The sequence below is a fragment of the Drosophila suzukii genome, assembly GCF_043229965.1.
Source record: "Drosophila suzukii chromosome 2 unlocalized genomic scaffold, CBGP_Dsuzu_IsoJpt1.0 scf_2c, whole genome shotgun sequence".
NCBI classification, from domain to species: Eukaryota; Metazoa; Arthropoda; class Insecta; order Diptera; family Drosophilidae; genus Drosophila; species Drosophila suzukii.
Window position 1 is genome coordinate 3,144,942 of NW_027255896.1, and position 21,360 is coordinate 3,166,301.

Here is a 21,360-nt window from a genome sequence, read left to right on the forward strand (position 1 = left end):
CCAAAAAGTAAAGGTCCCAGGTGGCTACCCTGTTGCACTCCAGAAGTAACATTATTTATTTTGGAAATTTTATTATTAACAAGAAAGGAAATTAGCTTCGGCAAGCCGAAGCTTGTATACCCTTGCAGTTATAATTATTTAATTTAAAAATACAAAATAATGATATTCCCAATAGTATTAGATAATATGTCAGAAAACACCGAAGCTATAATTTGTTGCATATTATTTTCACACCAATTTTCCGCTCGTTTCTATGGCAGCTAAGTGATGTAATCATCCGATTTTGATAAAATAAAATTCGACATTTAGAACTAACTAAAAAATGTTATTTCCAAGCGTAGGATGTTATATGTTAATTTAATTTAATTTCTTTCATAATTTTAATTTGTATCATATTATTTTCCAAACAATTTTCCGCTCGTTCTTATGGCAGCTATATTATATAGTCGTTCGATTTTGATAAAATTAAATTCGAAATTCAGAACTAATTAAAAAAAGTTATTTCCAAGCGTAGGAGGTTATATGTTAAAAAACACCGAAGCTATAGTTTGGTTTATATTATTTTCCCACCAATTTTCCGATCGTTCCTATGCCAGCTATATGATATAGTCGTCCGATTTTGATTAAATTTAAATCGAAATTCAAAACTAATTAAATATGTTATTTTCAAGCCTAGGAGGTTATATCTTAAAAAAGACCAATGATATAATTTTTCCTATGGGAGCTATAGGATATAGTTGTCCGATCCGGCTCGTTCCGACTTATATACTACCTTCAAAAGATATAAGACTTTTGTCGAAAACGTCTCCATCACTGCGTTGCAAACTTCTGACTTAAATCGATATACCGTCTGCAAGGGTATAAAAAACGGACCATTTGAGTTTTATTAAAAAGGTAGCAAAATATCCACTCTAGTAGGTTGGGTGGAAAACCTGAAAGGGACAATTTATAAATACGAATCCTATGGTTCACTGAATCAAAAGCTTTAGAGAAATTGGTATTTATCACATCAGTTTGATGATGTGTCAGATAACCTCTAGTAATTAAAGACGTAAATTCAAGTAGGTTTGTAGAAATCACAAGGTGAAATAATAGACCGGCAATGATGCTGCAACTGACAGGTAATAATTTTTTCGAAAAGTTTATGAATATAACTGAGATTAGCAATACCACGATAGTTTGATATATCGGACTTGTTCTCTTATTTAAACAATGGGATAATAAAGGATTCCTTCCGTATGGATGGAAATCTACATTGACTTAGGGACAGATTAATTATCAATGTTAAGGGAAGAGCAAGATAAGATGAACAATTCCTAAGTATACAACTTGGTATACTGTCAAGACCCGGTGAAAATGAGAGCTTGAGAGTATTAAGACTCTGAAGAACATCAGATACATCAATCACTGGTTTGAAGATAGAGTTCAAATGAGGTAGTGTGTATGGATAATCTTTATTAATGACACTATTGCATTTCGTATATGTCGATTGAAAAAAGTATGCGAATAAGTTGCAAATATCATTATTATTAGATGCTACATTATTATTGAGAAAAAGAGAAGGAGGAAAGCAGTTAGATTTCCGTTTAGAATTGACGAAAGAAAAAGGAAGCTTAGGATTTCTTTTGAAATCACGCTTACAACGAGACAGGTAATTTTTGTAACAGTCAGAATTGTACTGGACAAATTCCACCTTAGCTGAACTTTATTTGGTGAAGTCTGACTGTAAGCCGGATATTTTGAACCGTTTAAATAGTCTGGTTTTTTATTCTTTAGATAAGATAGTTGACTGGTAAACCATGGAGAGCTGTAAGAATTCTTCATGAAGGAAAGAGGGACATGTTCATCAAGTAGACGGTAAAGGACATCATAAAATTACCTAACTGCATCATCAATAGGAAGGACAACTAGAAAGGACCAGCTTACTGTCGATAAAGATTCCACTAGTCTGCCGTAATCAATCCTCTTAAAACACAAACTAGGCTGTACATTTATTGCAGTCCTAGGATTATTAAAAAATCCATTAATACAGAGCTGAAGGGTAGGATGATAACAATCTTCAGGTAAAGATAGTGGCGAAATACGACTAACTTCAGCATCGGTACTATCAAAAACAAAGAATAAGTCAAGAAGATGGCCAATATGATTGGGAATCCTGTTAACTTGCTGCAAAGATAGTTCAACAAGGCCATCAACAAAATCATTTTGCATCCTAGGAATCATTGTCAATGAGTCCTTACTCTCCAACCAAGACATATTGGGAAGATTAAAGTCAACAAGCACAATAAGTTGGTCAATTTCAGCAAGCAACAAGGAGATAGAATGTATGGAGGACAGGTGCAATAGATACACGTTAAATTCAGAGCCAGGGGATATATACGAGCAGGTTAAAAGAATGTTATTTTTTGGAAAGATAATTTTACCGAAATAAATTCAATACCTGATGATTCAGAAATATCAACAAAAAATGGCTCTATCGTTTACATCTCGCATCTGTTTTTTTATTATTGGGTACTTTATATATCGGATAAGTCAGCGATAACTACTGGCTTTTGTTCGTGTTTTATTTCTTTGATGTCTTTTTGTCAGTGTGATAGAACCTATTAAATTTTGTAGGTCAAATGTATAAAAAAGTAAGGGATGTTTTTTTAATGGTAAATCTTGATCAATAAAAACTTTTTTTAAGTCTTCAGGGGGAGATTCTATTTCTTTGATCAATTTGGACTTTATATACAATTGTTTACTATCAATTAAGTCAATGATATCATTCTGTACTTTAAAGAAATCATCATGATCCGGAGTTGTAGTCAACCATTTCCACACAGTGCCTTACTCGTTTATTTCCCTTTTTGATCTAGTTGATATTAACTGTCATAATCATCTATGTCGTTTTTAATTTTCCATTGTTTTTCTTTTATCCCTTTATTTAATAACTGAACTACAAAATATGAACCAATAGAAAATGGCAAGTAGCTCCTTTTCCTGCAGGCTTGACTTAAAAAAACCAAAAAAAAAGAAATTCGGAAATAATTGGAAGGAGCGTGCTAAGTTTAAATTTATACAAAAAGAGACCCCAAACAGGCCAAAAATTCCATTTGTTTTTCTTTAATTTGTATTTTGCCATTTTTCTATTATATATTTTTCCATAGTGGTTTTAAAATGTGCTGCTCATAATCTGTAAACATACCCGGCATTAACTGCATACAATTTATTTTTGGAAATTAAACCTTAACCAAGTACCTCAATTTTATTGTGGTGGTTGCTGTCCTTGAGCTCATGGACTGAGACGCCTCTACTTGCCAGATCAGCTGGGTTATCTTCCGATTTCACATAAAACCGCTTTTTTCTGTTGGTGAGTTGACCAATTCTCGCGACTCTGTTGGCAACGAATGTAGTCCAAGTGCATGCTGGCTTGCCTAGCCATGCAAGCACTATCGTGGAGTCTGTCCAATAATATGTATCGTACTGAGGAGGAGGCATTTCAGAGAGAACTGCTGCAGCGAGTTCTGAGAGAAGCACCACACCACACAGTTCTAAACGCGGTATGGAAAGGGACTTTACTGGAGCAACTCGGGCTTTGGATGAAAGCAAGTGGGTGAAGCAGCCATCAGTCGTTTTGACGCGAACAAAGATGGCAGCACCATAGGTTTTCTGCGATGCATCACAAAACCCGTGGTACTCCAGTTTTGCCGCTGGATGAAATCTTACCCATCTTAGAATGCGAACTGCTTTCAGGGTTGAAGAAAGTAACTCCACTTTGTGACAAGATCAGTCGGAAGAGGCTGGTTCCAGCTTAACTCCCGCAGCCAAATTTCTTGCATGAAAATTTTGGCCCGGACAATGAATGGCGATAACCATCCTGCTAGATCAAACAGTTTGGCTATCTGGGATATAACCTCTCGTTTGGTGAAATTTTTTTGGAGAGAAATATTCATCGGCAGAAAAAGGAAACTATCAGATGTCGCATGCCAACGAATTCCCAGAGTTTTTGCCATACTGGCGTCTTCCAAATCCAGAAAGTCGGCCCTAATCAAGTGTTCTTTTGGAATACTTTTTTTTCGTTTGAGGTTCACTTGCACAGCGGAAAGCCTGCACTCTCGAGGGCACCGCGGAGCTCTTTGATGGCTGAAATAGCGGACTGCCGCGTGTGGTTACCAGCTAGAACATTATCGACACACATAAAGATAGAAATTATGTCAGTTGTTGAAGCACGCGTATGGCCAGAAAGGGGATACAGTTAACTCCGAAAGTGACAGGGTCGAGCTCATAATCACAGAGTTTTCCTTCCTTATCGCGGAACAGGATTCTTTGGAAACGTGTATGAATGGACGAGAATCTGCCGATACATATTGGTGATGTCTCCATTGAAGACGTACTTAAAGAAAAGCCATTTAAGGATCTGGGTGGTCAAATCAGATTGCAGTACCGGATCCCTATGAAGGATATCATTAAGGCTGTACCCGTTTGACGATTTATTGGAGGCATTAAACACGACGCAAACCTTTGTGGTGGTACTGTCTGGCTTGAAAACCACGTGGTGTGGCAAGTAAAAATTTCTGGACTGGTTATTTGAATGTATCCACATAAATATGGTCTCTTGGCCAAGGAGTCTTCCGCAATCATTTGAAAGGGAGCCGCCTAAAATAATCGATGGAAGGATATCGGCGCCTATGCCCACGTCAATTTGCGAACTCTGGTAGGAATTGGGATCTGCTAACTGGATGTGGGAGGTCCCTCAACGACCCCTTTGGGTATCGTATAGGATGGGAGGTTTCCGGCCAAATGTGGTCACACATATGTGGAGGCTTCGCTTTGAAATTTTGGATTAATGGGGGAGCCTATATGGAATTTACAGCGCTTATGAAGGTAAGGCAGCAACAATTTGAATTACTCCCGAAACTGGAGCTTGTATGGATTCATACAAGAACTTAACTAGGTGGAATAAGCGTTCTGATATAAAGGTCTCCTCGAATCCGGAGTCAATCAAGGCACGTGCTGAGTACCTAATGCCCAAGTGGCAGATCTCTATGAGCGCCGTGCTTAGGAGGACCCTTTGCGTATTCACTGCGAGGTACGTTTTGGCGTTCGACGGAGTGGACTGTATCTCTGGCTGGAGGTCAGGTACGGATGCTGACTGGAGTTCCCACCCTTAAATCTCGGATGGTTTGAGGAGGGTCTGCTCCCACAGAGCCAATGTCAGCTTCGGCAGCTTTGAGGAACACAGAAAGACGAGAAGAAAATCCCAATTTATTATATCTACTTAAGCTATTTTCAGAGCTGTCAAACAACCTTGGATAGTGCTCTCCAGGTGCTTTAGGGAATTGCCACGCTCTTGGGAAACAGAGGAAAGACTAAACAGCATCTTTAGTTGGCGGTTGACGAGCAGCCGCTTGTTTTTGAAAGCGTCTGCAGATTTCCCCATGAGGACTCAACCTCTTCTTTAGTCAGCGGTGATAATGCAACAATAGACCTTGCGTCTCCGCTCGTTTTCGAGTTGAGGTGGAACAGCTTCTCAACGCCCGAGAGCCTCGGATTTGGACATAGATGGCCGAAAAAAGGTCTCGAAACGTCGGCCAATGAACATAGTCGCCACTGAAAATTTCGCAGTCTATTGGGGCAATACGGCATCCACTAGGAAGAGACATCAGTGTGGAAGGTTTATGAATCGGTTGAACGCTAGCTCTTTCAATTGTTTTGTTTAGTGTTGCATCGCATGGTTCAAAGACAGAGTAACAGTGGCTTGCATGGCTGTCATCGTGTCTGTACTATTTAATAAGATTAATATGTACTCTTTCTCTACCTTGTCCCACAGAGCTTGTATCTGCTGAAGTCTGACCTTATTAGTGTGAACAGACGGAGATGGGTCTGCTGGGGTATTGACCCTGGCTTCGAATTGACTAACCCTATTGGTTACATCACAAATTTTGTCAAAGCAGTTTTATCTTCAGCCTCTTAACTTGCAGGAATAAAACTGGCTGTGACGCAGCCGTTCTCACGGGTTTTAAAGGGGCTAAGGACTTTTCGCTTGTTGTCTGCAAGGAGGCCTGATCTTTATGGATAGAGTTAAGCTTTACTAGGTCCAGCCTTTTGGGTTAGCGATGACGACTCGCTTTTGGCTCTGGCCGGTCGGATATTCCAGCTGTTGGGACGCTTAACTGAACTTTTTGTTTCTTACCTTCACCAGTTGGCTTAGTAGGCTCGAGAGGTGCCTGATATTACACTGACGGGAAAAGACTAGTGTGACGATCCTGCCTGACGTCTGGGCCACCACAATACTTATAGGATCTAGTTATTTAAGTTTAATATTATTATAATCATTAGTCTGTAAGAGTAGTTTTGGGTATGGAACCAGAGTAGGTTAAGTTTATTTCCGCACCATCCGCCCAAGGTGGCAACCATAGAGGAAAATAATAGAAAATTAGAGGAAAATACTAGAAAATTAGAAGAAATACCGATCTTGCAAGGAAAAGACCGGAGAGTACGAGTGGGGCACACTACGGGTTCCGCTCTCTCTCTCTCTTTTCACGTACCTCGAGGCAGACGGTCGCGCACGTGGACAACGAAAAACAAAAGGTTGAAAATTAAGCACGCGGCGGTGAGAGCGCTGTCGGTAGGAAAATAAAGTTAGTGCGTAAGAAGTGCAATCGGTGCAGTGAAGCAAAAGACCGAGCAACAACGCAAGGCGTTTGTGAAAAATGCGTTTATACAATGTTAACTCGAAGAAGGGTGACAGTGAATGAAAACAAGTGAAATATATGTATACACAAAACGACAAAGCATGAGTGTTTATTATTTTTACCCCCACGCACCCTTTTCCCCAAGTGACTTAGCCGGCCATCCGCCTGAGCGAGGTAGAGGTATTCACGCTATGTCCATATATATTCCCCCCCAACGTTCCGTTAATCCACCTGCGCAGTTGGGCGGCAGATCCCATAGCTCTCCCACTAACGCTTTACAGCGAAGCGGCAGAACCCTTCGTGTCTCACTAACTCACCCTGTGAGGCGACAGCTCCTCTCACTCGTCCCACCAATCCTACATCATAAAGGGACTGCAGATCCTCCCGACATAATTAATCAAGCTTGTTTCCAGTCGGCAAATCACGATAAAATCCGGCTGCGGCCTCGTCCGAAGGTCCAGCCAGCAGGATTTTCAGACCCCACGACGCCCGCCTCGCACCTCGACCTTCCACGAGAATATCCGGCTGCGGCCTCGCCCGAAGGTCCAGCGCGTACGATTTTGTCCCCATGACGCTCGCCTTGCACTCCGTCAACTCGGACTCTGCATGGGCTATGGTCGCACAGTTTCCACGGGAAGTAGTCCTCGTCATCAGCTCTGTGCCATAGATTCTGGTAGAGTTGTCCGTTTTCCACTACATAATCTCAGAACTTTTCGGGGCATTCTATTATCTTAACTTTCATACCTTGGATTCATCTACAGGTTAAATCTAGCTGTCAAAGATTTGATTTTTCTTAGTTGAAGTAGAGTTTTAATTAAATGAGAGATCCTAAGTGCAACAGCGTGCGACATGGTACGTTAGTACGTGCGCGGTTCTTAGTAAGGACAACGGCGGTGGCGAGAAGGACCGGCTCAACCGAATAATGAGATAGACGGGGTTGCGAGGCTGACTGCAAGGCGGATGGCGAGACGGACAGTGAGACTGATGGCGAGGAAAATGACAAGACGGCCATAATGGAACTTGGCTTGGGTTTCCGATGGACAAAGCTTCTGAACTGATTGTCTATAATGAAGAAGCGTGGTATGCTTCGATTGACAGTCATGGACCTGACGAACAGTCTCGCGCATGATGATTCCTTTTTAGACGGTTTTGCATTGTAACGAACTGATTTTGTCGGTCTGCTCGCTACGAGATTGGTGCGACTAGCTCAGAAGATTGTGTGTTCGTCCCACCAAATTTATATGACGTGACTGCCCCGTAGATCAGGGAGAAAACACAGGGTTCGAATGGTAACAGTGGGATTCATTCTCGTGGTATTAGTACAGCGGGTGTGTGGCTGGGCTGGCTTCGGTATCTCCTGGTTCTGGTTCCGCCGGCTGCTGGCGCTCCTCTTTCTGGCTCCTCGACGCGTTGACTCGGCTTCCACTGGATCCTGGGTTTCGGGACGCTCGTAGTGGCCGCCTCTGCTTGCTTGCCGACGCGCTGCCTCGGGGTCGCTTATTGCGCCTTAGACCCGCAGAGAGTTCGGCTTTGTGGGCTTAGGGAAGCGTCGCCGTTCTCAGACTAGGGTGAACAAGCCTTGCTCTCCAGGCCCACGCCTTTCGAGGCAATACCTGTCCCTCGCTCTGTCCCGGACGGTCCCGCTAGGTTCTTGCTCAGATCGCGCTGACAGTCAAGGCTGCCGCCAGGAAGCTGTCTAGCAGTTCACTTTGCTTTACGCCTAGCGCAGACGAACGTTCCACCCGGCTTCACCCTAATGCATGACGTCCGCGACGCTCCTGCGCTCCCCAATGAGCTCCACGCGGCGATGGCAACGTGGCTGTCGGAAATGTCTGCTGGCGTCGCTGTCGATGTCCTCTGCGCTGTCTTCTGACCAGTATCTCGTCGTTCTGGAACTCGGGGAGTTGGGCGGTTGCTGTTCGGGAACTTCGCCGGTAATCGCAGGGCTCTCCAGGCGGCCGCCTCTTGAAACCACAAATCGATCTACCGCTCGTCCGTCACGCCAGGTCCTGCTTGGTCGGGCAAGGTACGCTGGGTCGCAGACAACTTGCCTCCCCAAGCTGACGGTTCTTCGTCGTAGGACTCTTTTGCTTGTCTCTGACAGACCCGCCGGGCGACTCGCCAGGGTGTGGTCGTGACTTAGCCGTGTGATGCCTTCCGGGCCTCAGCCAGTTGTGTCTCAATTCGGAGATTCCTGATGTCCCAATACCGAACGTCTCGAGGTGGCGATCTTGCTCCTTGTATGCTTCCCACGGCGTTGCTCCCGATGAATCGCCTGGTGTGGCTTCCTCGTAGATTACTTGGTTGACTGACTGTTCACTTTGGTATTTTAACTGATCTTGATGGTTTGACTCCTCGTGATCGACTGATCCAGCTGCCAGCGCTCTGCGCCCTTATATGACCCACTTGTCCTTTACGCACAGCTTCCAACCTATGTTCTGCCCACTGCTGCCGTCCCGCTGGTTCCTGTGATGCTTGTGGCACGCCTGTGTGCTGCTCCACTGCCTAGTTGTGGCACTTCTTTGCCCGGTCCAAAGTTCACGGCAGAGACCAAAGTCCGGTGGAGTTCCGTTACTCTTTACTTTCTTATTATCCGCTCCTTGGCCTCCAAACACTCCTATTCTTCATTCTTGGTCTCCAAAACTCTCTTGTTCTCCATCCTTGGTCTCCAAACTCTCTTGTTCTCCATCCTTGGTCTCCAAACTCTCTTCTTCTCCAATCGCTCCTCGCCGCGCCGTTACTACGCGAAATCGCCGCGTATCTGGTAAGCGGCCGGCCAGCTGTTGCTGCTGCTGCTTAGATTTGTGGGGAGTTATTCAACTGCTCACAACATAATGACAACTTCTTCGCTTCCTTGTGGCGAGCCCTGGGCGATAACCTCACAAAACGTGGCATTGAAATAGCTTATGCTCTGTGCTGCTACAACGTACGCATGTCGCCGATTCAGCTAAAGTTGCAAATGGGTTTTTTTGATTTGTACTCACGGCCCTTCCAGACTTGTTATTTTGCCACAGATTGGCTTGCTTCGCAAGCTTGAAATTTTCCATTGTGCGACGTCTACTTTCAAATACTTCTTCCCACTTGGATTGCGTGGCTTTGTCGACTTTCTGAAGTAGGGCGTGAACCAGAACGCACCCGGAAATTTCCTCCTTAGTGGCAAAAGAATCCATTGCCCGAAGATGTGAGGTTAAGCCCGCAACCTTGCAACCGAAGAGTCTACTCGCTCGAACCCAAATATCTCTCTTATATGAGCCTGTATAACAAGCCGTTTATGGTGAAATCGTTTCTTCAGAATATATCCATATCCAATGCAACTTGATAGTTGGCATCCTTAATTTCCACCGAACTTACGGTTTCCTATGCTTTACCAGATAAACAGGAAAGCAACTGTTAAAACTTTTCGATTTAGATCAGCTCTGCTTTCTTATCAATGACTGCTACAAACACGGAGTTGAAACTGGCCTAATCCGTGTAAGCCCAGCGAACTAAGGAAGTTTTAAATGATACAAGCGAGATTGACGGCGCGTCATCAGCGATCGATCCCATCGTTGAACAGTGATGGTTTTTTGCTTCAAGGGTTATTAAGTTGGATTCAAACTTGATTGATAATTCGGAACCTATGGAATTTAAATCCGGTTCCTCAAAGCTAAGTTGAGCGATGCCAAAACAAGACTTCCACTTGTTAAGGGATTCCAGGTGAACTTTTAAATCATACTCATCCATCGACTGCAACTGCCCTATGTCAATTTGCGAGCATCGGGACCCAAGTCTATTGAAGATGGCACTGGTCTTGAGACTAGGAAACTCAGCTGTAGATGGTGGCCGAGAAGTGTCAAAAAGTTCTCCCGAAGCTTCTACTTGCGTTGTTGGTGCTGCTGGGAGGATACCAGATCATCAGACCCGTCAGCCATTTATTTTGAAATTTATTAATTTAAAGCTCGGTCGAGAGTGAACTATATTTGTGTCCGCTGCTGTGCTACTGAGCACTTCTTATATACCGTAAGTTTCCTTTCGGCGCCTATGAGAACTTTCGACAGTCAGAAGGAGAGAGACTTAACAGAAGCTTTTGAATGATTGTTAATAGAAAGAGCGAGTTGATGGCCTATTTGCAAAGAGTTGAATCAGCAAACTCTGCGTACCTAAGCTTTCGATTGAAGGAGAAAAAAAAATTAAGGAAGGGAATGCAAGAGAGCGGGAGCGAAATGCAGTTAATGCGCATGCAAAAATAACAACACTGCAACTTCGGCGGACAACGCACAAAAGAAAACTTTAGAAATTACAAAAATAACAAAATTAGGAGAGAGAATAAATACACTTGCGAAGCCAACGAAATCGTGAGCCTAATCAATAAAGGAACCGAATATTAAAAGTTTCGATTTAAACCTTCTTAGGAAAAAAAAAAAAAATAAATAAATAAATACAAAAATAAATAAAAATTCGGAGCGCAGATAAAAACACGACCGATCGCATTGAAAGTCAATTTTATTTCCTAGGTTTAAGCAAATACAACTGTTTAAGCAAATAGTTTCACGGCTTTTCCTTACACCCGTCTCCAACATCCCAGTCGGATTCTAATGAAAGGACCAACGCTACACCACCATAAAAGCCAGCTACAGCGCCCCAGTGCCCCAGTATGTCAACGACACCGCACTTCAGCAGCACCAGCTCACCCCGCATCCCTTTACGTTTTGGTCCTTCGAGCTGGATCCTTATTCAGATAAGTACAGCTTTTTTATAGTTAATTAAATATACTTTTTAATGTGCAGTCCGTCAATCAGGAATATAGGTCAGCTATATGTGAACTTTAAAGCAGCATCCAGGGTTGCCTCACGGCGCTGGAAATGTCCGGGATACAAATGGAAAATTGGGTTTGCACCTTTGTGTACATGTGCCCTTCCAAACTCTCTAAGCTCGCTATAGCATTGTGGGAACAGTCTTTGCATAACAAACCCGAGCTGAACGCATTCCTTATGGAGCATCACTGGACCTTAGAAGCGATAGATGATGTACGACCGTCAGGTACGCGTCAAGCTCAGCCTGAAGCATCCGCCTCCAATAAACTTCCTCGAAGGATAAAAAAAAGCACCCAAACCCAAAAGATGTGACCTTTGTAAGAAGGAAAACAATCCTTTCCGCACATGTGAACGATTTCTCCAGATGAAGGTCGACGAGCGGTCGACATATATAAAAAGAAAGCAGCTGCTTCGCACGAGGGCATGAGCTGCGTGAATGTGGGAGCACTCATAGTTGCTTTACGTGCCGCGACCGCCATCACATCCTAATAAACCGTGGCATCTCCACCCCATCGCCTTCGAATCCTACTTCGACACCTAGATCAAGACCAAATACACCAGTGACCACCACTACCATGTCCAGAAATTCCACAGTCCAAAATTACTTTTTGAGGGGGTATAAATCCGTATTGCTTGGTACCGCCATAATTGACATCAGTCACCTGGGGTCTGTTAGTTTAGCATTCTTTCTCCGAAGCCTAGCTTGAAGCTAATCACGACTGCCTATGCTCTTTCGTAAATAGCTGGAAACCTCCCATCCTGTCAGATTCCGCAACGGTTTCTACGGGATCTTCCCGAACTGCCGCTAGCGGATCCAAAGTTTTACGAGAGCGCACAAACAGATTTCTGATCGGGGCCGATGTACTGCCAACCATACTCCTAGGCGGTACCCGGCCGAACATCTGTGGCTCTCCCCTCCGTCAAGAAAAAATTTTCCGATGGAGCCTAACAGTAGCTTGTTAAACACTTTTTGAGTTATTTTTTAAGCAACAACCTGAGCATCTTTCTAGCACTTTTTGAGCAGTTTTTAAGCAGAAAACAGAGTACCTTTTCATAATTTCATTTATTTCTGATTTTGAATTTGGTTTAAAATGGCGTCTCGGGTGTTCCCGAGCTTTGGGGGCCGTTGGCACCTATTTGAACAGTCCAGGTTTTTTCCGGCGGCTCCAAAGGCAATTGCATCGAGTATTAGAAAAAAATGAGTTTCCAAAAAATTACGAGACAAAACATTAAAACATTAATTTAATTGGTAGTTCCGGAAATCAAAAACACCTTTCAAAGGAGTGGAAACTAGATATGTTTGACACTTTTATTTAAAAAAATTTTTCGGCCAAAGAGCTAGTGGGATGGCTCGGAGGGCGCCGAGCTGAAGGCTACCGAACGGGTCGCAGGTTGCGGTTAGCGAGCGCCCTGGTTCTCCAGGGTAGCTACGAATAAGCGTGGAAGTTGGATACGGCACGTCTACCGCCAAGCCCCCATCACGAAGCATAAATAAGTAGCCCCGGACAGTCAGCGGGTATCTGCGCCGTAGCAGTACCGACGTCGGGCTTGTGCTGCCGCCTCCGACAAATAGCTCACACATACCCCCTTCCCACACTCTTTGAACCTACCTCTTCCCTACCCACACAACTCATCTCACCCCGGGCTGGAATAAGGTGTCATTCGAACCGTGCCGGGAGTCAATCTGGCTGAGAGCCCGAGTTATCAAAAACTCAGTCTCAAACGGTGAGCTCAGGCAAGTGGCGACCGCCTGTTCTAAGTCAGCCTTACCGGGGTACAGCGGATCTCTGCCCGGGTGAACCTGTCCCTTCCTCGCAGCTCGTGGGAACTAACATGGAGAATTTAACTAATAACAACAAAAAAACAGGCAACAACAATAAAAAAGAGCCCGACACTCTCAAAAAGTCGGAAGTTGTAACCAACGACGATAAGAAGAGCAAGATCACGGCTCCGATTAGCCTAGTCCCTGTGACGTCGACCACTGCCAAGGCCAGCGAACAACGCAGCCGGCTAAACCCAGCTCACCACAACGACAAGCCCAAGCATTCCACCAGCGTAGGTGTGGCTAACCAGCTACTCCAACCTGAGGGGATCGCCAAAGCCGGTCTCGTGGTGACTACCAGGGCAAAGGAGTTCAAAAGAACACCACCTAACCAGGCAGGACCTCTTGAACGTAAGAAAGCTTCTCGAATCCTCAAACGGCTGGCCACCAACCCGATACGTGAGGATCAAACGTCGAAATTGGATTACCAAAAAATCCAGGAGGACATAGCCTGGGCAAAGGAGGTAGTCCCAGACTTCGACATCACTATCACCACCAGCAACAGCAACAAGCGAGAAAGGTCGATGGAGACAGCTCAACCAGCGAGCAAGAAGACCAGAGTAACCAACTGCGGCACATGGTCGAGATCCTTTGCTGAGGTAGTAAAGGATCGGAAGATCATTGGAGTCATCGACCAGAGCGATGAAGGCGGAAGGATCCCAAGGAATTAATGGGGTCTGGTTAGACGGGCCCTTGCGTCAGTGGCCTTAAAAGTGCTGGACGAGAACCCAGGTCCGCCACCCGATTGCACAGTTTCAGGGTGGTACCAGGGCAACGTTAAGTTGATCGCCTGTGAAGACGAGAGGTCGGCAGCACTTTACAAGGCTGCCATTAACAAGGTCGGCGAGGTCTACCCCGGAACCAAGCTGGCAGTTTACGAGGCCGCAGACATCCCGTCTCGACCGAGAACGAGGCTGTGGCTGCCGTCGGAACCCTCGGAACCAGAGGCTATACTCAGCCTGCTGACCAGGTTCAATCCGAAACTTCCAACAGACGGTTGGAAGGTGGTTAAGTTGGAGAAAACCGAGCGCGTCACCATGAACGTGGTTATCCTCTTGAACCAGGCCTGCTTGGAACCCCTCGCAGCCCAACAAAACCGTGTGAACTACGGGTTCAATTAGGTGCAACTGCGCATCTATGACACGGATAAGCTAGCAGCAGACAACCTGGCTACGAACCCCCGAGCGACGACGAATTGGTGCATGAGGAGGCCACCCTCACCGGCTACGTGTCCACCGACTCGGAGCTGACAAAGAGCCTGAAGCAGCTGTGCACTCAGGACACAACCCGACCAGGCGCACTGTCCTCCAGGACATAGCGGAGGCAGCGGAGGGTACCCAGCCCAACCACGGTCCTAAAGATGGTGCAGTTTCTGCAGATTAACCTGCACCACAGCAAGGCAGCATCTGCTGCCCTCCTCACCTGGCAACAAGCAACATAGACGTAGTGCTCATTCAAGAGCCATGGATTGTTGGTAACAACATCTGTGGCTTATCAACCCCCTATACAAGTTTTTTTACACCAAGGATAAGGGTAAAACCAGAACCTGCATTCTTACAAAGACACACTTTAGCACATTTCTTATTCCACAGTTTAGCGAAGGCGACCTCACCACGGTCAGACTGGAGCTAAACGAAAACCACCATAGCATCATTCTATCTGGCTCACGACTACGAAGGGCCACTACCAAACACCATCACACAACAACTCATACATACTCACTCATCTAAGGAACTCATCCTGGGTGTGGACGCTAATTCACACCACACACAATGGGGAAGTACAAACACAAACGAAAGGGGTGAGTTACTCTACAACTATCTCCTTCAATCAAATCTATTCATCTGCAACAAAGGTAATGACCCAACTTTCATCACTAGAAATAAAAGGGAAGTCTTAGACATCACACTAATATCTGATCCCCTACTTAACCAGCTAGAAGCGTGGAAGGTGGGGATCGAGCACTCATCTCCTCAACAGGAACCTACACGCTTCACCGACGCACGTACGAAACGGTGAAGAATTAGATAACCTAGTTAACACCTTTACTGATATCTGCGGTGAGGCCTTAAAAAGGGCTTGCCCAAGCAGAACAGTCAAAGCAAAGCACAAACCCCCATGGTGGAACGCAACCCTGGCGAACCTCAAAAGAGAGTGTAGAACTTACTTTAATAGAGCTAAATACAACAATAGCGAATCTTCCTGGAATTTATACCACACAAAACTAAGCCTATACAAAAAGGAAATTAGAATATCAATACGAAGAGCTTGGGCTAATTTCTGCAGTAGCATAGAATCTACTGCGAAAGCATCCAGACTCAAAAGAATTTTAGCAAAATCTCCAGCAACCATTGCCTATCTAAAAACCAATGCTGACAGCTGGACGGAAAACAGTCAGGAAACCCTTGAACTACTGTTAGACTTCCCTAAAAACACCCATTCAGTGGAGAACCTCTACATAGAGGAGAACTTAGACGACCAGAGTATAGACAACATCTCTATCCCTAGTCGAATTCAATGGGCTGTTAACTCTTTTAAGCCCTTCAAATCCCCCGGCCCAGATGGGTTCTTCCCGGCACTAGATATTTCCCTACCCTGGCTGACAGCCATCTTCCGCGGCTGCCTTGCTCTAAACCATATTCCATCAAGGTGGCTGGACGTTAAGGTAATTTTTATACCGAAAGCCGGCAAACCCTCCCACACCAACCCAAAGGACTTCCTTCCGATTAGTCTCTCTTCCTTCTTGCTGAAGACCCTGGAACCCATATCAGGCTAACCATCGACCAAAGCCTACTCTCTGACGCACAACACGCGTACCGTAAGGGCAGATCAACAGATACCGCCCTCCACTCTCTCGCGTCCAGTATAGGATTCCACAATAAGGAATACTCTCTGGCAGCCTTTCTAGACATAGAAGGCGCCTTTAACAACGTCACCCCAACGGCTATTAATGGTGCTCTGACTGGACTGGGCATTGAGCGGCCCATAGTGGGACTCATACACACCATGCTAACCAGCAGAGTAGTGTACTCCACTATGGGAACAGCCCACTCGACCAGGAATGTCAGCAGAGGAACCACACAAGGGGCTACTCTCACCTCTTGTATGGGTTTTAGTGGTCAACAAACTGCTATCACTTCTAGAAGAGTCGGGCACTAAAGTGGTAGCCTACGCGGGTGACGTGGATATCCTACTGCAGGGCAAATTCCCGCAAACTCTTTGCAATCTAATGGAGACAGCCTTATCCACCCTCTCCAGGTGGACGGCTGTCTGTGGACTGGGAGTTAACCCAGAAAAGACCGAACTAGTTCTCTTTACAAGGAAGTATAAGATACCAAATCTAATTCTCCCAAAACTACACCAAACGCGCCTAACCCTTACCAACCAAGCAAAGTACCTAGGTGTTATCCTTGACAAAAAGCTTCTCTGAATAGACAACATCCTAGATCGCACACGCAAAGCGGCCATAGCCCTCTTCGCTTGTAAAAAAGCCATAGGGAGGAAGTGGGGTTTCTCCCCCGTGATAGCTCACTGACTATACACTGCAATAGTCAGGCCCATTCTCCTCTACGGAAACATTGTATGGTGGCATTCCGTACCCGTACAGACTGGGACAACGTCCCACATCAATTCGTAAACGCCGTCAACATATACACGGACGGCTCCAAGCTTAACTCCCAAACAGGTGGGGGAGTCTTTTCCCCCGAACTAGACATAAAAGTCTCATTCCGCCTACCAGACCACTGTAGTGATTTCCAAGCGGAAGTGATGGCAATTCAGGAAGCCACTACCCACCTGAACACGTCTGAACATCATGACATAGATATCTTCATCTTCTCGGATAGTCAAGCTGCCCTCAGGGCCCTCGAGTCCTACACAACGAGCTCAAAAACAATCTCTGAATGCCGCAAATGTCTTCACGAGATGGCCACTCATGTGAGAATTAACCTCATCTAATTGCCTGGACACCGCAATATTGAGGGCAACTGCATAACAGACGAGCTAACAAGACAGGGGACAACCGCCGATATCCTTCGCGATAAGGACACGGTGGGTATGCCCATGGCTACCTGCAAGCTCCTTCTCAGGCAGAGACTGTACACACTTTCCAACAACCGTTGGAACTCAATCTCAACATGCCACAATTCTAGACTCACATGGCCAAACTGCAACTCGAAAAGAACAAAAACTCTCCTACAATGTAGCAGGGAGGACATCTCCACTCTCGTAAATGCCCTCACGGGCCACTGCCTTATAGGGACTCATGCGGTCAGGCTGGGACTCAGTAACCACGACTTCTGCCGGAGCTGCAAACAGATAGACGAAGAGGAGAGCATCGAAGACCTCCTATGCTTCTGCCCAGCGCATAACCTAAAGCGCTTTCAAACCCTAGGTAGCTCCACACTTCCGAACCTTGCGGCCATTCAGGGCTTAAGCATCCAAAAACTCTTATGTTTCCTAAAAAGAACAAAATACTTCGCGAAATCAAATGACCCATGAGCTAGGGAAAAGGATCTAATCAGAGATCATGTGGTATCACAAGGGGCCCAATGTGGCCTAAGTGTGGGGATTAGGATCTAATCTCCAACCACTCCTACCTAACCTAACCTAACCTTTATTTAAAAAGCCTAGTGGGGAAATTGTTTAACTACATAATAGAAAAAATTGTGGTTATTATTATTAATTTTGAACAAAATTTAACAAACATAACAACAAAAATATCTTTTTATTGGTTACTAGCATGATTCCATTCAATAAGATTCTAAGATTCTTTCACATATATTCAGTTGTTTATTTATATGCTTTTACTTGCATTTTTTTATGCATTTGTTGTTTTTTACTTAAAAAATAAATATTTTTCACTGCTATTTTTTAAACCTTGTAATTCCTTTTTTTTGTTTATATACACTAATTTGATTTTAGTTTCGCCGTTTAAAATATTATTGGTCTGTGAGAGACTACCTGGGAATCTTATGTATAATTTTTCAAATAAAACTTCTTTTGTTTGGGAAAAACGCTACTGTCGAGTATCAGATATCAGAGACTATCAGATACCCGTTATTCAGCTAAAGGGACCAAAGGGAAATGGAGAAATGCAAGCAGTAAAGCGAGATTGAAATGCGCCAATGCGATCTCAATATATGGTTATGTGGGCGGTAAACAGATTTAGGCGTTTTGGGCGTTAAAGTGGGCGTGGCAAATTTTTTTTGTGTTAATCGATAGGTATTGATGATGACAGTACATTTCAATTGAAATTTGTGTTCTAGGGCGGCTTATGGGCGTTAGAGTGGGCGTGGCACATTGCTGAAACAAACTTGCGCTGCGTAAGAAGCTCAGGAATCTGCATGCCAAATCTCAATAGCCTAGCTCTTATAGATCTCAGCGTTCCTCCGGACGGATAGACAGACGGACAGACGGACATGGAAAGATCGACTCGTCTAGTGATCCTGATCAAGATTATATATACTTTATGGGGTCGGAAACGCTTCCTTCTGCCTGTTACATACTTTCCGACGAATCTAGTATACCCTTTTACTCTACGAGTAACGGGTATAATAACTGAGGAAAGGGTTTTGGGGATAAGTCGCATTTTTATGCCTTATAACAGACTAAAACTCCTATTTTGTAGGTGTATTTCTAGTATACCCCTTTACTCTACGAGTAACGGGTATAATAACTGAGGAAAAGGTTTTGGGGATAAGTCGCATTGTTAAAATATGAGGCCTTATAACAGACTAAAACTCCTATTTTTTAGGTGTGAGAGAAGTTTTGTCTCAAATAGTGATGCGCTTTTTGTTTCTTTTATGTAGTTGGGAAGCTTATTCCACGTTCTAATCGCATTTATAAAAAATTGTCTATTTGAAAGCAGAAACCTGTGTCGGAAGCAGAAAATATCCTTTGATCTGGTAGATCTGGAGAATTGTAACTTTTCAAATAAGTATGATGGCTCTCTGGTGTATATAACTTTGAGTAAAAAGGTTATTGTTCTACCTTTCATAAAATCTGCCAAGCTTAGATCAAATATTTAGGGAGCAAATTGAGTTACATGGTCAGATCTACGCAAATTAAAAATAAAACGCGCCATACTATTGTATGCTATTTTCAGCTTATGTTGGCTTGCTACATCACAATTTGCATATATCTCTAGACCATAGAAGACTGTGGGTATAAGACAAGAATTCGCAATTAGAAGACGCACATAAACAGGTAAAAACATTTAACAAGTGAGAAGGATCTTATTAGTCCGTACGTATGTTTCGCCTACAGCTTTGTTACCTGGTCATTCCAGTTCAAGGTTCTATTTAATGTGATACCCAAATTATTGCCGGTTTCAGCGTACTCAATTGGTGAACAGGGGGAACAGTTCAATATTGCATAATTTCTTTTTTAAAATGATGAAGCACTTTGATTGATTTGATAATGGATTGGTGGCAAGACCGTTGCCCATTAATTTACTTTTCAAGCTCTATTCTACAAATATCAAAACACTCACTAATTATATTTAAAGGACGACTAACATACATCTGAACATCAACAGCATATTAATGGACATTACATGTCGACGGCACAGACAGAAGATCATTTATATATAGTGTGAATAATAGTGGTCCAGAACCCGGACCCTGGGGTACACCACGCTTCAGATAGGCAAACGAAGAACAAATATTTTACGATACAACATATTGGCGACGATTTTGAGACTACGAACCGAAAGTTTGACGGCAGTAGTGGAAAAGAAATACACATTTTTGAGTTTTGAGCACAAGATCGCTGTAGTTCAGCAATATTAAGAAGCTGCCATACGAGTTGTCCGTTTGTTGACGAATATCTTCAGTTATTTTTAAGATGGCTGAGGTGCAGCTACGATTTTGTCTAAGTCCAGATTGATGCGACCATATTTTCAATCACCTTCGAGAGGTACGGAAGACTAGATATCGGCCGGTATTCTTTGTTTGCTTTAGGTATTGGGATAATTTTGGCGGTTTTCCAGAAATCCGGGAACGTAGATGTGGTAAGAGCCGCGTTAAATGTGTGCGTAAGGTAAGGGATAAGTTTAGGAAGTAGAATTTTTATAAATTTAGGATGAATATCGTCAGATGCAATTGCATTAGACTTAATTTTAAGAATTTTATCTAAAACATCACATTGGTCAACACACTAAATCTAAATGTAAACCTAGTATCACAGTGTTCTCAGGTACTGAAGACAGGTACGTGCTGGCTGTGTTTAGCTGATCATACAAGCATATTTTATTAACATCACTCACAAAAAACAAATCTAATAATCAGGGTATTCCCTAAAATGTTGGTTGTTGAAAATTCTATAGAAAATTTCAGCAATTAAGGGAACGACCCTAAAAGTTCCCTGTTGAATTTTCAATTTTAAGATGTCAGCTGTTTGCCAGATTGTTAAAGTGCCAGGCCGTGTTTACCAAATATTATGTTTAAAATTACGCAAAATGCCGAGAATAAGCCAAAAAACTAAATTATTAGAACTCCTAACGGCAGCATCCTATCAGATATCCTTTATTTGCATATTTTATACGATTGCAATTCCTCCAACGTTACAACTGACCAGAATTACCCTCTTACTTTTAGTCGAGAACAGCGACAACTCTGATTTTCAGCAATTCAACAAAATTTTCAACAGCTGCTGAAATTTCTGAAAGTTGACTTTGTATGGAACAGCTGATTAATAGCTGACCAATATGCAACAATTCAGCAATTCAACAGTTTAGGGAATACCCAGAATGTGTTAGGTGTTCTGCTGAAGTGAGTTGGAAATGAAAGACCTAGCGGTTCCATGTTGCTGGTAAGGTGAGATTCCCTCAGAATATCACTATTAAGATCGCCTCCAAGGATTACATCATTGAAGTTTACTGTAATGTCTGTCAGAATATTGATTAGATCATCATAATTTGTATTGCAATGCGGACGATAAATGCAGCCAATTAACAGATTTTTCTCCAGAATCGGGCTTTGTATTTCAAGAAAAATATATTCTATTGCACTGTTTATTGTGTGTTGGCAAATAATTTTGGATTTTAATTTTTTGTTTACATATATAG